Source organism: Rhinolophus sinicus, linkage group LG16 (assembly GCF_036562045.2).
Source record: "Rhinolophus sinicus isolate RSC01 linkage group LG16, ASM3656204v1, whole genome shotgun sequence".
NCBI lineage: Eukaryota > Metazoa > Chordata > Mammalia > Chiroptera > Rhinolophidae > Rhinolophus > Rhinolophus sinicus.
Window position 1 is genome coordinate 16,681,588 of NC_133765.1, and position 15,050 is coordinate 16,696,637.

Genomic DNA, 15,050 nt, shown 5'->3' on the forward strand with positions numbered 1-15,050 from the left:
CAACTCCAGGAGGTCGGGGCACTCAGAACTCTCCAGTCATTTAACCCACAATGGGTACCCTCTGGAGACCAGGCTGACAGTTCTGGGAACAAAGGAGCACATCCCATGCCCACCTCTAGCCCCTCTGGTGGGGGCCACTCAGGGTGTGGTTTCCCAGCTGGACTCCTGACCCTCATGAGGGGTGCCCCCCAGGAGAATGCTGTCCCTTTACTCAACGCCTGACCTCGGGGCAGGAACGAGCTCTCACAGAGGCCACTGCAGGCACCTTGATGAAAACGCTGCCTGATTTCAGGAAACTTCCCCAGGCCCACACCCAGCCAGGATGGAGGGCCCCCCACCCCCTCCCTGGGCAGGCCTCTTTGCCCAGATCTCCTGGGAACATCCTCACCCATCTCCCTCCCTGGCTGCCTTCCGTCAGGAGGCCTGGAGCTATCCTGGGGGGCGAGGAGAAGCTACTGCCCGCCCACCCTAAGGCATCCCCCATGAGACTGTTCCTCTACCTTACCCACCTTCTGGTCAGCAGTAATAGAGTGACACAGGAATCATCCAGCCCACAGGGCTCCACTGCCAGGTGGGCACAGGCATGGCAGGCCAAGGGGTAACGCTGGATGGCAGGTTCCACACTCCCGGGGTTTCAGCACATCAGACTGTGTCAGAGGACCCCCGCCATGCTGGCACTGCCTCCAAGCCTGAATCCCAAGGCAGGATGGGCCCTTGCCCTCCCCCCCATGGTCACCTGCTACTCCAGGGGTGGCCCCAGAGGTGCAGCACTGCCTCTGCCCGGAAGACCTGGCCTCTCCATACCTACAGGAGGGCAGAGTGAACAATGCCTGGCAGGTCCAAGCAGCCCAGGAGCCGGAAGAGCCTAAGGCCCGGCCCTCCCCTACCCACCAGCCCTGCACACCCACCAGCCCAGGACTCCACTCATGCCATCCCTACGGCCTCTCTCATTAACCGGGGATCCCTGTGTGAAGCCTTTCCAATCGCAACAGGGCCAGGAGCCCCCTCCTTCATCCTGCTTACGCCACACCTCGCCCGGTGCCAGTCTGCCCTGTGAGAGGGCAGCCGGCATATGGAGAAGACTCTGAGGGGTTAACCCGCTTCCCCAAAAATAAGACCGAGCTGGACAATCAGCTCTAATGCATCTTTTGGAGCAAAAATTCATATAAGACTCAGTATTATTTTACTATAAGGCCAGGTATGATATAATGTAATGTAGTATAAGACCGGGTCCTATATTAATTTTTGCTCCAAAAGACGCATTAGAGCTGACTGTCCGGCTCGGTCTTCTTTTCGGGGAAACACGGCAGTTACCTCCACCTCCAGGGGCAGGTATGACAAAGTTCTGGGGGTAAGCAACTGCAAGGTCCTAAGAGCAAACAGGTGGCCGTGCGGACTCGAAGCGGGACTCCAGAGCTGCAGCCACTTTCCCTGCCCCCAGGATGGGTACCCTGTGCTCCCTCCCGGGCAGGCGCAGGGATGCCACTCACAGCAGCGCTGCCCCCACATGGAGCTACAGAGGGCCTTGCACACCTGCGCTCTCACTCCCGCTCCCCACCACCCACCTCACCCAGCCTGTGTCCTTGTCTGGGGTGCAGGGTCAGCCCAGCTCCTCCAGCACCCCAGGGCAGTAAGGAGGTTTGGATCTGAAGCCACAAGGTGGAGGCTGTCGTGCAGCCTACTTGGGGGTCCCAGCTGCTCCTGCTGCTCCTCTGGGACCCTCCCTGGCCTCCGTGACCTCTCTGGCCTGCCCCTCTAGGCAGGGGCTACTGGTGGGTGGGACTCAGTGCTCTGGGCAAGCCCAGCCGTGTAATCCAGCCCAGATCTGGATGGCGGCCAGCAGCTCCTGGCTCTTCTCCCAGACCATCCTCCTGGAAAGCAACAGGCTCCGTGAATGCCAGGAGACCAGACCTCCCTCCAACGTAGCTTCTATGAAATAAACACTCAGGTTCCACTCCGCGCATTGGTGGCGTGGTAGTCAGGGCCCCTGGGCTGGCTTCCTTCTGCACCCCTCGGGCCAGACCTGTTGTTCACCCACCAGCTCACCCTAACCACAGAGAGGGCATACACCCCAACTCCACTTGAATCTGTCCTGAAATCCCCACGCCGCCATCCCCATGAAGACCCTGTGCTGCCCATGCGGGGCCAAGTCCGTCCTGGGCCCCAACCGCCTTCCCATCTATTCCACTCCCAGCTGGGAGGTGAGAAGCTGGTGGGAAGCTCACCAGCAGGAGGAAAAGGCAGGGAAGTGGCGTTTTGCAGGCAAGCCTGGCAGGAGGCTCACATCACCCCGCACCAGGCCCCGGGACCCTCACACCTGGCTTCTCCAGAGCAGCCTCGGGTCCTCCCCTCCTCCCCCCACACAGGCCTACGACCCTCCTGTGACTCCTGGCTTTGGAGCCACAGAGAAGAAACGAGGCCAGGACAACCTGGGACTCCGCAGCTGGATTTCCCCTGCTGGTGCTGGCACAACTGGCTGGCTGGCACCGGGAAAGATGAAGGGCAGAGCCCTGCCAGCACGGCCCCAGGCCTGACACAGTCTGGCCAAGAGTTCCGAGTTGGGCCAAGACCATGAGTGCTACTGGGGAGACGCAGGTGAGCACTGCTCAAAGGGAAATAATAATTTAAGATTATGATTATTATTACAAAAACTACGTTCTCCTCCAGGCTCTGTCCCCCACATTGCACTGTGCCTGTGGGGAGCCTGAGCAATGTTGGTAAAAGACTCACTAGCAGTGGCCGTGCCAGAACAGGAGCCTGGAGACGGGCGAGCCTGTGGGAGGCTGGCAGGCTGAGTCTGCCAATCGGACAGCAGAGAAATCAGCTAACCTACGAGGCCGGGAACAAGTGCAAACCAGGGGCCACGTCAGCCAGGAGGCAGACAGGCCCGGTATGTTGGTTCCTGTACCCCCAGTCCCACTTCCTACTTGTCCTGCTCTTCACAGGCCTTGGTCCAACGACCAGGAGCAGCACCCGGGATCTCTCAAAAAAAGCAGAACCCACATTTTCACTCCAAGGGACCTGCATACACAGTCGAGTCTGGGAAGCACTGGGGTGGGTTATAAGCTTCCTACTACCGCCCGGAAAGCCCAATGTTCTTTCTGCAAGCTGTAAATGCTCAGCCGATGGGTCTCAAGAGGAAGGAGAGAGCCCCAGAAGGAAAGACACGTTTCCCAAATAAACAAGCCCAGAGAGTGATGAATAAAACCAGTGGGCCTAGAATGTGAGACTGTGAGGCTGAGCCTGGTTACCACGGGCAGGGGCTTCTGGGTGGGGGTAGCAGGCAGAGGACTCAAGGAAGGGATGAAGGCCAAGCAGGGATGGCCGAGCAGTTCAACAGGTGGAAATCCCACACACAAGGAGTTAAAAGGGCACTTGGGAAGCTGGTCTGCCCCCTGGAAGCGGCTATCTCAATCATCTCAGGCCCCAGGACACCCTTCCCATGAGACACCTGAGCCCCGGGGAGACGGCAGGTACGGCAGTCACAGCTGAGTCAGAGCTGCAGCTGCCTGGCCCAAGGATCTGGGAAGAGGCTCTCCAACTGCATAATTTCAAAAACAGCCCTTAGCTAACAATTTCTTATGCCAACTAAAGACTCTAAAAGCAGGAAGAACCACCTCTCAATGTGCACAAGTCCTTCCCAAGAAAGGGTGATGGGCAGCCCTCACCCACATCATTGCCATGGGCTGGAAAAGACTGAGGCAAGCTGGCATTCAGGAACCTCTGCCCAGCCCCACAGCATGACCCTCCGGCTGGGATAAGACTGAGATGGCAAGCTAAAGGGGAATCAGAAAAAAAACAAAACAAAATGATGCCAGACAGTAATGAAAGGTTTTAATTACGTGGACAAAGACTAAAATAATTATCTCCCGGGGCGGAAATCGAAAGGTCATATTTAAAAATAAGACCTAGACTGAAAGCATGCAAAGCTTGTGGGCCAGAAAGTACACTCCAAGGTGCTCACCACCGGAAACCCACCGGCCAAGCCCTCGCACGGCGGCCCAGCTCTGTCAGGAGAGGCCGCTGCAGGTGTGGGGACTGCCATCTACCCAGCAGTGAGCAGGACTGCACGTTTAGGTTGAACCTTATGAAGTTGCCTTTTATTGGTCAGAAATAGTTGATTATTGGCAAGGTCACATGGCTGACTTACATGTACACAGATGAGTCTCTCAAGCATATAATGACCAAAGAAGTCAGGCCCAAGAGACTATGCAGTACAATCCCATTCATATAAGTTCAAGTTGGAAAGCAAGAATCCAGGGGCTAGGGTGAGGGGAGAGCAGGGGTGACTCAAAGGACACACGAGGGACTTCTGGGGTTGTTTCTCAGTCTAGATGCTGGTTACACAAGCATGTCCATCTGTGAAGAATCCTTGGAGCTGTCACTCATGACTGTGCACACTTCTTACGGGATGCAATCCAGTGCACAGAAACCTTCAGCAGGGGGAGCAGGGTCCCCCCAGTCTCGGTCCTGATTAGCAAGTAGACCAGAGCCAGGCAGTAAGGTCCCCGAACCCCTAAATAATAACAACGATCACAAGACAAGAAGCGGAACACTGACAAGACAGGAGGGAGGCAGCCAAATCCAGGATGGAGTGTCTGTCTCAGAAGAGGGAACTCTACAGACTGGCCAGGAACCCACCCACAGGAAACCTAGAGACCACCTTCAAGTCTCTTATTAGGGGCAGACCAGTGTCTGCCATCCAAAGGAAACAACAACCCAATAGTGTTTTTAATAGTCCTAGAGTCTAATACTTCCAAAGGAAGGGCTCTTCAGATGCTAGAGGCAAGCCCAGCAGAGAAGAGGAAACCTGGAGAAGAGCAGGCTAAGCCTGAGCAAGCAGGTCCCGGGTACCGCCAACTGGGCGCATTAAAGGGAGGAGGCCAGGAAGAAAATGGACGAGGCCCTCAGAGACTAGGGTCAAAGGACGCTGCTGGGCAGCAGGAAAAAAGCCCCTCTGCTCCCATGTGGATGACCAACCCCCCCATGCCCTCACAGCCTCACACAAAGGGCTTAAGGAGCGAAAGCCAAAGATCAAGGATCAGGTTGTTTTAATCCAAAAGGGGGGAAAAACAGAAACACCTTGGGCATCCACCAGAATTTTTAAAATTAGGGAACTGCTACGGAAAATATTACAATCTGTGGCACTGCGCCAAAAAGCCTCCAGGTACAGCTCTTGGCAGAAGAGGTCTCATCTGTCCAGCAGGTACTTGAAGGGTCTAACAGAGGAGCGGCCAAGAGCTCAGAAAGGGAACTGGACAGAGGGCTCACTCAGATTTGGCAAAAGAAGTGCGCACAGGGTTTCACTCTCCTTTTAACATGGACTCTCGGCGATGCTGGAAGAATTGTTTAGCATTAAGGAAGTAGGTTTAGAGACAGAAAACAAAATAAACAGGTACTTCTCTGCCTGGAGAAGTAGAGCTAGGCGGTTGTGAAAACTGGGCGACTGAGGAGGCAACCCACCCACCCCAAAAAAAACCTCTGAAAACAACCCTGACATTCCTTTCCTGCCAGCAGTGATGAAGCGTGGGACAGCGCCACCTTGGAACACTCCAAGTCGGGGACAGGAACACAGGAACCCCAGTTAATACAACACAGCACGTCAGTGAAGCTCAAAATAGAGATTAGCACCCAGTTCTGTGCCCACAAAGATCAAACAGCCAAAACCAGCCACCCACCATTCAAGGATCCAGACAAGTGCCGGGAACAATGAGGAAACGCCAGGGAATGCTTAACCGGAAATTCAGAAGAGCACAGACTTCTGGAGAGGGGCGGGGATGAGCACAGGTGGGGGTCCAGGGCCTGGAGGCTGTTTCTTACATGGGATGGGGGAGCCAGGGCTGTGTTTCCATGCAGTTATGCCTGTATGTGTGTGCATGTAATTTACACCCTCTGGTTAACACTTCCGTAAATAATCTAGAGCACAATCTCAAAATCTACTGAGGAAGCTGGCATGCTCTGTGCAGAAGTCCCACAGAAAGGGGAGAGGGACACGAGACGTTCTAGATCCAGGGAGGACAGAGGGGCTAAAGCTGTGTGACACTTCTGAGCATCCCCTCACATCACCTGACCCAGGCACCCCACAAAGCAGCAGGGACACACAGCTGGGAGAAGATGGCAACAATGTGTGAACAAGGGCTGGGGGGGGGGGGGTCAGTCCCACAGGAGATGCCCAGAAAATATTACTGTCCTAATGAATAGAAAGCAACAGAAACCAAGGCAGGGCCTCCATACTTGGGGTGGGCGGGAATGCCTCGTCCAAAAGAAGGGGAACACCAAGACTCTTCCCAAGGACTACAGGGGAAGAAGGGAAGAGCGAAAGCCATTCCAAGAGAAAACATCGAGGTCCAGCCCACGTCTCCCCTCCGCAGCCCCCGGCCCCGCCAATTTGGAGCCCAGTCCACCCTGAGTTCTCGTCCTCAAACACCGATCTCATCAAGTCACTCCCCTGCTTAAAGCCTTCAATGGGTCCCTGATACCTGAATCAAGTCCACACTGCGAGCTGGCCTGCACAGCGCTTCCCACAGGGGCCCCGGCCCACCTCTCAGCTGGGCCCCGTCATGCCTGAGTGCCCCCTCCTCTTCCACGCTGGCCCTGCATCACCCGCTCCCCAGCCAATGTCAGCACTGTCAACGAGCTGCTTTCCACGTGCACCTCCCATTGGGTCCAGCCCCCCACCCTGCCCCCTCAACCCGGCTCTCAAAGTTAGAGACCCTGCGTCCCACTAGCCCAGCAGCCACAGCGGCACCTGGCATGCAGCAGGCCCTCATAAATGTTTATTAGGTGAGCAAATGCTGGTCAGGAAGAAGTGTTGAGAAGAGATAGAAGGAAATAATACATGAGGAAAGATAAGGTGGAGGTGAAAAGGTGGAAATGATAAAGGGGAGAAGGGAGGGCCCAAAGCCCTTTCTTGTCAGCAGGCCCAAAACTGTTTACATTCTTAAAAGTTAGTAAGGACTCCCAAAGAACTTTTACAGGCCTGTGTGACACTATAGTAGGTGTTACTGTGTGTTATTCTATTTACTATTCCAGTCACTGTATTAGAAAAACTGGTAATTAAAAAACATTTAATTGACCAAAAATAAAAATAATAAACTCATTTATGTTAACGTAACTAACATTTTAAAATAAACTATTCCAAACAAAGAGAAGAGTGGCACTGTTTTACATTCTTGCAAATCTCTTTAATGTCTGGTTTAATGGAAATACCCAGATTCCCGTATCTGCTTCTGCATTGAGTCTGTTAGGATATGTGGTTTTGATTAAAATCTATGAAGAAATTTGACTTTACACAGATAGAAAGGAAGAGTATTTTAATAGCCCTTTCAGATAATTGTGGCTATTCTTCATTGATACTACACAAAAAAACTTGACAAGTAGTTAGTTTCTTAAAAATTGCAATGTAGAATCTGAAATTACATTAGTGGCTTATTCGTATCTGGTTACATAAAAATCCACTGGTTTACCCTAAACGCATATCCACCCAGGATTTTGTAATATCAAGCCCTGGTCATTTGGAAAATATTGGTTCACTGAGTTAATCAGATCTTCCAAATGTTGTCACATTTTATTACACAAAACAAAACAAAATTCCATGTGTTAAGATCCCCACTAATTTTATAGAAGTCTTTAAGTCAGGCTCCCGGTGAAAGACACAAGTTTTCTAAAATCCTCATTTTCCTGTGACAGTGCTTTCAATGGCAACAAATACTGTTTTCCTAAAAGTGGCAAGGATCACTTTTCATTTAAGAAAATGTCTGACAAATTCTGTGAGTCTGAATAACCCTACCTTGTCTGTCAGTCGTTCATTCAGGTAAAAATAATGTTCCATGAGGGAAAGCAGCTGGGTCAGCACACAGCCCAAGCCAATGTGAAGTGCTTTCCCGGAAGACAACCATCATACTTCCGTCTGCGGCAGGAGAACTTTGGGTGCACCCCCATTTTGTCACACACAATACTAAAGAGATGGTACTCCAGGATTCACTACTCAATCATCTGTCTATACCACCTCCCCACGACACAGGAGTAAGACTGGTAGCCTCGGACCAGAGCACTGATGGGCAGGGGGTGGGTAGGTGGGGCACGGTGGCACCACCGCAAGGGCCACCTGCCATGGCTTTGTACCATTAGTGCAAGTGTCAACATGGGACAAAGGCCAGTAACTTTTAAGTTTTAAGAAAAGGGCCTTAGGGACCCCCAGGGGTATGCAAAACACTCTGAGAACAGCTGACAACCATTACCTGAAATATTTCTACCAACCCATTTTACAGGCAAGGAAAACGAGGCACACAGAGGTCTGGAGGAAACAGTCTTGACACGAGAGTCCTCTTTGCACAAAACCACAGTTGTTCACCAAATGGTGAAATCCTGGTAAAGGTGCCTTTTGCCAAATTTGAGAATAACAAATTTCAAACAAATAAAAGGAAGTGCCATTTCAAATGGCATCCGCAAATGCTTAGAGGCAGAGCCGGCACAAACTAATATTAAGGGACCCAAAGGCCTGGGAGCTCACAGAGCTGGTAATGCTTCGAGAGGCAAGGCGGGCCTCTGCAGGCTGTGGGACCTGGGCTGGGTGCTCTGGAGGCAGAGGTGGTCTGTGGGGTGGTGGGGGAGGGGTGCTACAGGAAGCAGGACGTGCATGCTGTCTGCTGGGGGTATGAAGTCAAAGTCCCCTCCTGCCCAAAGCGGCTAAGCCAGCCCTGCTGCCCTTATCAGCGTCAACATATGCATGGAATGTGGGACTTTGGAAACAATCCTCTCCCCTAGGCCTGCACCCCTCTGGGGCTCAGGGTGACCTACCAGGGCCAAAGGACAACCCAAGCCCATCCTCGCCTGAAGCCTCACAGCAGGTGAGAAAGGCACCTGCTGGTGGTGGCCCAGGGCCCCTCCCCTCACTGCCAGGATCTCCCAGACCCCTGGGCCCATCTACCAAGAGACAGACGCCCACTGCCAAGAGAGGCCGCCCTGCGTGTACCCTCTGTACTGCCAGAGGGCCTGAGCACCTCTCATTGGCCCACACAAGGACAGGAGCCCAGCTCCAAGTCCCAGGACACCCAGTGTCTCCCACATGGCTCTCCTGGAGTGAGCTGCCACAGGGCAGGGGACTCCCACATGCCAGAAGGGAAGGAGTCGTGACTAGAAGGATAAAGAAGGCCCAGAGTCCTCTCTACCCTCCAGGTCCTGGGAGAAGGGGGAGGGCACCTGCTCGGCAGGCTTATAGTTGTCCTTCCCCAGCTTACAAGGGACTACCCTCCAGCTCCAGCTCCAGGACCTGGACTCCCTGGCTTTGTCCAAGGAGGCCATCCCACCATCCCACTCAAAATGAAAACCTTGGCTGTCCTCTGGCCAAGCACTGCCCAGAGGAAGGAACCCACACATATGCGTGCAAGGCTTCCACACACACGTGGTTGCTTCTCACACTCTTAGAACTTTTCTATCCACTTCCTGGCTGTGCAACTCGAGACTAATTACTTAACCTCTCTGAGCCACTTGTACAGTGGGGGTTGAGAAAATGACTGGGCCCGCACGGGTATGTTGAGGACTACATTAGGATGTAAAATGCCTCCCACAAGGCCTAGTATGGGGTAAGAATCCAAAAGTGAGCACCCGGCCCTCTTCTGCCACTACTTTCTTTGCATTCTGCCAGGAACTCTGCAAGAATCATCCTCCTCCCAGTTTTCAAGCAACGTTGCCTTTATAGCACCTGCCAGACAGAAACCATCAGCTACCTCTCACCAAAGGGAAGGGAAATGAGGTCCTGGGGCAGGATGGGATGAAGAGGCAAAAGCACTGAGACAGGAATTCGCCCCCAAAGACATGCACTCTCAATACAGCCCCCTGGGTCCACTCACCAAGATGTGTGCAGGCAGAAAAGGAGCTGAGGGAGGACGTCGTGACGACACCCCACAACCCCCCTTCCTCCTTGACTACCCAGCCAAGACCACTCCCGATCCCATCTCCTTCACTGCCCCAGCCCAGGCTGCTCTCTTCCTTCTCTACAGAACAGCACTTCTCACCCAGGAGACCAGCCTGGACCACAGCACACCCAGGGGCCTTGCCACTCACCTCCCATGGGAAGCTGCCAGAGCAGGCAGGGGCTGTCTTGTGTCCTGTCTGCCCCTAGATAGGAACTAAACCCCAGGACAGCCCATTGTTCTGTTCTAGCAAAGGGGGCTGGGCGAGAAGGCCTTACCTGAAGCTCTGCCTCCAGGGCCCTTCCCAGCCCCCCTCCCACTATGCCTCCTGGACCCTTGGTAGTGGCCCCATCACACACCTTACCCAGATAACAGCCCAGGAAACCAACCTTAGGGACCAATCTCAATCTCTCTCTCTCTCTCTCTCTCTCTCTCTCTCTCTCTCTCTCTTCCCCCCCCCCACCCCCCCAGGGACCTTGAGGCCAAAAAGAAAAAGAAGGGCACAGGTCCCGTGGTCCCCAGCTATGGCCACAGTGGGCTAGTTAGGGAGCCACAAGGAACCCAAATGTCACTGTCAGGCCCTGCCAGGACACGCAGAGACCAGCAGGGCCCAAGAATGCACCAAAAACCAGGACAGGCAGTCTCTGAAGGCCAAGAAAGATCAAGAGTCCTGGAGTCCCTTCCACTGCCAACCAGGTAAGAGGGGCCATGAAAGAGTGAGGCCCCTCTGTGCCGAGTGCTTCTCTGAGACCCTGGTAACGAACAGAGAATCAGCCTGATGCCACTAGGCGGTCAGAGCAAAGCAGTCTGTGACTACCCCAGGTCACACGCACTAGTCTGTTTGGACTCACCACTTGCTTGATTCTGTTATCAACAAAGGCTTAGGACCTGCTAAAGCAGCGGTTCTCAAATTTGGCTGCACATTGGATTCATTTCAAAAGCTTGAGGACACATGCATGCCTGCCCCCCCCCCACCCCCCAGAGATAGGCTGGGCTGGGCTGGGCTGGGCTGGGCTCCGCCAGCTCCCAGCTGATCCTGAGATGCACAGCTGAAAACCAGCGCTCCGGCAGGCAGGCCTCAGCCAGGCAGCACAAGTAATGGCACACACTTGGTGGGTCAATGTGTAGATCACGCTCATCACCAAGAAAAATTCCACGGTGTCCACACAGGGACAGGCCACTGAGGTCCCAGATCCCAGCCACCTACCCTACTTCCTTTCTCATTTTGTGAACAACAATCCACTGAGACCTGACCATCTTGCAGAGGAGCACAAGGGAGGGAACTGCAAAGGCCACAGGACAGGCCTCCCCCTTAAAGAGCCTGAGACAGGCTGATGAAGAGACCAGGGGGCCCAGTCCCCAGTGTGGTGATGGGCGCAGTACCTCCACCCACCTGTTCTCAAGGCACTGGAGTAGCTTCAGCAAACCCCCCCAGAGGTGCTGCCCAGAGAGCGGCCTGCGGCTCCAGCAGCAGCCTGGAAGACCTAGGAGCAGTCTGCACAGCGGCCACGCCCGTGCCACAGCCAGCGGCCCTTCCATCGCCACACCGGCCAACTCCCCAGCCTAGAAGCGCCCCATAGCCAAGCCCAAGCTCTGCTTTTTGGGAGTCCCCCTTGGGATTGCCATGGGATGGACGGGAAGACTGGGCCACCTGCCTTTCCATGTCCCACTACCCCTTCTCACCTCTACCCCACGTGCTCACCGAGGTGGGTCACCCGCAAACAGGAATGCTCTACGCATCTCACAAGCAGCAGGCAAGGCCCTGCGGCCCAGCAGCAGCGGGCTAGCCCTCCTGGCAGAAGGACCTGCTCTAACCCCAAGGCCACATTCCCCACCTTCCCTTCCCTTCACCCACACAGAACATTACCATGAAAAACATGAAAACCCACAGTCAGAAGGAAGGGCTCTGAACTCCTTCCCAACTGTCCCAGGCAGTTTCTTCAGGTTCCTCTCCCCACTGGGTGGAGGTGCCCTGGCCCTTGCCTCCTGGCCTGTGGTGAAGCGTGGAGTCAGCTCCTGGCTTTCTCTCCTTTATCAAACTCACTGGGGGCCCACACACAGTCCCAACCCCCACCCGCTTTTCTTGCTTTGCCACTCCCAGCTCAAACTGGGCTCCAGGCTGAGCCTGCAGTCCCTCTCAGAGCCCTCCCCCCATCCAGGTCCCTAACCCTTAGGGCAAGGCCCCTCCCAACAGGAAGCACAGCCTGGTGGTGCCAGGCAGAATCAAACTGGCTCAGCTTGTTCAGAGCCCCTAATGGGGAGACAGGATCATCTTGGGGAGGGGGCTCTCTTCCCTGCCATTCCCCGCTGGGATCGCAGACCTCTCCAGGTTTCATACTACAGGCGCCTCCTCACAGGTTCTGGCGTCAAAGGCATTTACCCTCCAGCCCCAACGACCAGTTGCTTACTTGCAGCCCCAGAAAGTTCTTTAACTTCCTAGTCTCATGTACCCCTCCGTCAGAGGAGACTACTGGGCAATTCAGTGAAAACTCCGAGTTCCTCTAGCCCCACAACCGACCACTTGTTGGCAAGTCTGTGAGTGCCAGAAGGCAGACCAGCACAATTAGTCTAGCCACAGGGGCTGGGCACTGTCTTTGTTCTCCGAAAATTTCGTTGAATAAATAAAAAGCTTGTGAAAAAGCCTCACAGACACCTGGCACACAGTGGGTGCTTCTCACAACAGTATCTGCAGGGTCATGCTCTTCCCACTGCTCTCCTGTCTTCCCAGCCACACTGCCTGACTGAAATTGAATGGACTCCCCATGAACACCCCTCTCCCACAGCCAACGTGAACTCCGGATGGCATCCACGGCGCTCCTCCAGCCCAGAGCCGGCCCCTCCCTCCGTGCCTCACAACCACTATCCCCATGGTGCCCTCTGCACTCCATTTGTCACTGTGCCAGCCCTTATCGCCCCATCTTACAACCATTTGTTTACTTGTCTGTCTTCCCCAGACTAAGCTCTGGAGGGCAGCGATACATGAATATAAACTCAAGTTCTGTTCCCATTTTAGAAACAGGGACACTAAGGCTCAGAGAGTCAATCACTGTCCAAGGTCACACAGAGGAGAGTAACCCGCAGAGCGAGTGTCACCCAACAGACTTTTTGACTAAGTCCAGTTCCCTCTCACAGCCCTCAGGAGTCCCTCCGCCAAGCCCCAAGAACCAGGAGGGGTGGAAGCTGACTTGTCAGGTGAAGGCTGCCTCCCAGGGAGCAGGAGCAGCCAGGAAGAAGAGCCCCCACCCTCCTAGTGATCCTGTCAGTGGCCCTCAACCCCAGTGGGCAAGGCAAGCAAGCTATGGGGTGGGGCTGACTGCTAGAGGCCAACAGGCCAAGCAAAAGGGCAGAGACACAGGTCCCCTGGGTAAACTGAACTTTATTCCTTCTTCACTCCTCTGATTCTCCAGAACTGCCCTGCCAGCCCTTCTCTGGGGGCTAGCTGCTAATTAAAAGGCACTGTCCCAACCCCCAGATCTGACCCTGGCAGACAATAAGGACTCTGGGAAGGCAGCAGGCCTGTCAGCTCAATAATGCAAAACCCTGTTGCTCCGGGTCCACAACAGCTGACTTCAAGTGGATCAGAGGCTGTGCTTATTAACAAAATGAGAAATCTGATCTATGGAAAGAAAACACTACGTGAGGATTAATCCAGGACTGCAGCTTGTGGAGAAGCCTGGGCTGCTGGCCAAGACCAGGGAGCGAGGACGGGATCGTGCCTACCTGTCCCCAGAGCAGGTACCAAGCAGCAGGACAGGACGCATCACCTCTGCCCCACCTGTGCCTCCTCCTCCTACTTCCAACAATCACAGCAAACATTTTAGTTTTGCTTTAATTAAAAGCCGGGCTCCCTCGGGCTGCTTCTTCCTCTACCCAGAGCCAACAACCAGAGGGAGATTTTTCTTTTCAGGAATCGCTTGTAAAAGCCGAGTGACTAATCTAACAAGTCCCAACAACTGGCAGGGAAACACTGCAGGGAGAAATTCTGGGCACAAACCAGCAGTCTGGTCAAAAAGCCAGAGAAGCCAGGCAATAGGCACTCAGTGACACCCCAACACTGGCTAGCAGGAAGCCAGGAGCCAAAGGAAAGCAGACCAACCTGGGAGCTCTGACCCCAGGGTAGGCAGGCAGGTGGGGAGCCTCCCCTCAGCCTTCCCAGTCTACAGCCTGCCCATGGTATAAACATTTTAATAAGCCCAATTGCACTCGAAGGCAGGGTGACCTACTCCAGGGCCAAAGGACTCAGTTCAGCCCCCAAGTATCAGCCTCCCATCCACAGGCCCCCAACCCCGTCCCAGTGCTAAGAGCCCGCTAAACCAGCAATCTCACCACACAGCTTTGTCTCTAGAGGCCAGCGTGAGGCCGGCCCATCTGCTTTTTTTCAGACCACTCCAACAACCCTGTTCTGCTGAGCATACACCCTCTCCTTGCGCCTGGGCTACAGACCGGCCACATGGCCTGTGCTCCTGAAAATGTCTGCTGAAAGACCCAGGGAGTCCAGACGCTGGCAGATGGGAATGGAAAGGAAGAAGTAAAGCCAGAAGCCAGGAAGCAATAAATGCTAGCTCCAGAAAGGTCCTGAGTTTGGGTGACCCAACTCCATCCCTCCATCCAGGACCCCTGGAGAAGAGCCCCCAAGATCAGCCTAGAGGCTCTGGAGGCCCCTCCACTACCTGCCAGCTCCCCCCTCCCCCCAGTACAAGAGGCACAGCAATCCCCACATCAGTCAACAACCCCCTGCCACAGGATTCCTATGGGCAAGGCTCTGCCCCTCCCCCCCACCACATGTCAGAGGGGTGGCCTCCCAGAGTTACACCCCTCCTGCTGTTTGGGGGGGGCGGGAACCTAGCTTTCCAGATGTACTTGGCAACTCCAACTAGAAAAGACACTGGAGGTGGAGGGGATTGGAGAGGACATGGATAAATAACTTCAAAACCATTCCAGACCATCCCGATCAGCACTGGGCCCCCTTCCCCAAGCAGTCCAACGCTGTTCTGGGTGGGGCCGCTGGGAGCTTTATCTGGCCTTGTTCCCTCCTCTCCATAAGTCACTGCCCCCCAGGGAGAGGCATCCCCCCCACTTCCCCCCCCCCACTAGCTAGGCCTGTGTGAATATGAACCATCTTGGTAGATAAACAGA

The 15,050-nt window shown here is 54.5% G+C and overlaps 1 protein-coding gene across 3 annotated transcripts in view; it reads right to left on the reverse strand.

Moving 5' to 3' along the window:
• Positions 1-15,050, reverse strand: part of HIC2 (HIC ZBTB transcriptional repressor 2) — a 29,086-nt gene that overhangs the window by 12,379 nt on the left and 1,657 nt on the right. The window contains exon 1 of one of the 3 annotated variants that reach the window (XM_074321277.1): positions 510-1,165. The exons of the other annotated variants lie outside the window; for them this stretch is intronic. The gene's annotated coding sequence lies outside the window, so the exon portion shown is untranslated. Of the gene's footprint in view, positions 1-509; positions 1,166-15,050 lie in introns of those variants that run through there. 3 annotated transcript variants of the gene reach the window in all.